Source organism: Protobothrops mucrosquamatus, unplaced genomic scaffold, assembly GCF_001527695.2.
Source record: "Protobothrops mucrosquamatus isolate PMUCROS unplaced genomic scaffold, P.Mucros_1.0 scaffold28, whole genome shotgun sequence".
In the NCBI taxonomy this organism is placed as follows: domain Eukaryota; kingdom Metazoa; phylum Chordata; class Lepidosauria; order Squamata; family Viperidae; genus Protobothrops; species Protobothrops mucrosquamatus.
The window spans coordinates 3,107,209-3,108,964 of NW_015386413.1; positions in this window are offsets into that span (position 1 = coordinate 3,107,209).

A 1,756-nucleotide genomic window follows, 5' to 3' on the forward strand; every position below is an offset into this window, starting at 1 on the left:
GAGTTGAAGTCCACGAGTCATGAAGGGGCCATAGTTCCCCCCATGCTGGCTCAGGAATTCTGGGAGTTGAAGTCCATGAGGGACTTCATGAGGGAGCCATCGTTCCCCCATGCTGGCTCAGGAATTCTGGGAGTTGAAGTCCACGAGTCATGAAGGGGCCATAGTTCCCCCCATGCTGGCTGAGGAATTCTGGGAGTTGAAGTCCACGAGGGACTTCATGAGGGGGCCATAGTTCCCCCATGCTGGCTCAGGAATTCTGGGAGTTGAAGTCCACGAGTCATGAAGAGGCCATAGTTCCCCCATGCTGGCTGAGGAATTCTGGGAGTTGAAGTCCACAAGTCATAAAAGAGCCAAGGTTGCCTACCCCTGCTCTAGGTGTTTTTCCTTCTCCCTTTCCTCTCCTTTTCCTTTTTCTCCTCCTTCTCCTCCTCCTCCTTCCCCTCTCCCTTCCTCCTCCTCCTCCTTTCCCTTCTCCTCCTTCTCCTCCTTTCCCTTCCCCCTTTCCCTTCCTCCTCCTCCTCCTCCTCAATTCCCAATGACTGGGCAGTTATATAAACGTGTTAATAGAGCAGGAGAATCAGGGACAATTTCCAATTTCACCAGCGCGTTTCAGAACTGCTCCACCTCCAGTTCGAATCCCAGAATACGCACACAGAATCTTTTAGAGATCAAAATCTGAAAGCTCCAACTGCTTTAAATCAGTAGCAGTCTGGATCGTGGGGCTTGAACTTGTCCTTCCCCTCTTAACCCAACATATACGCAAGGACTCACTGCTTTCCATTTGTCTTGGGCTGACCTCCACATACGTCTTCTTCCAGCTGGTCTCGCTTCCTGTGACAATCTTGTGTGCTTGCATTTTTTAAATGTCTTGGGCTTGAATGAAAGACATCTGGGGAAATGGGTCCTTTTTTTCCCTTTAATTCCTCTTCGGTTGACCTGATCTTACTCTCTCTCTCTCTCTCTCCAACGTCTTGATTACAGGTTGCAACAGTTCGTTTAGGGACCGTTTGAATTATGACCGTTTTTCACACTTACGACCATTGCAGCATCCCCAGGGTCACGTGATCAACATTCAGACGCCTGGTTTATTATAGTGAAATTTTTTTTATTAGTTTTAATTATATGATATTATTATTTTTAGTATTTTATTGTTTAATAATTAGGATACTAATATGTCTTAATTATTATTATTATATTTATGTTAAAGCGCATTATGGACTTGGTTATTTATATAGTTGGTTAATGTTAGTTAGATTATGATTATTATATTTGTAACCCTGTATTCAGCTCTTGGAAGTGGGGGAGGGAGAGGGGGGGTTTAGGGTGGGTTGGTTTTGGGGTTTATATTGTAACTTTTATAAAACTTTTCAATAAAAAAAAAACCACAAAAAAACATTCAGACGCCTGGCCACTGACTCGTATTTATGACGGTCCCGGGGGTCACGTGATCCCCTTTTACGACCTTCTGACAAGCAAAGTCAATGGGGGAGAGCCAGACTCAGTTAACAACCATGTGACAACTGAACAACTGCAGCGGATTCACTTAACAACTGTGGCAAGAAAGGTCGTAAAATGGGACAAAAGTCACTTAACAAATGTCTCGCTTAGCCACAGAAATTTTGGGCTCCCTTGCAGTCGTAAGTGAAGGACTCTGTTGAAGGAAAAGTCGTCATTGTGGTTCAGTCCAAGCCGGGAATAAACAAAATGGAGACTGCTTTAGAAAGAAGGTTGCAGTTTATTGAAGAGCAGAGCCACA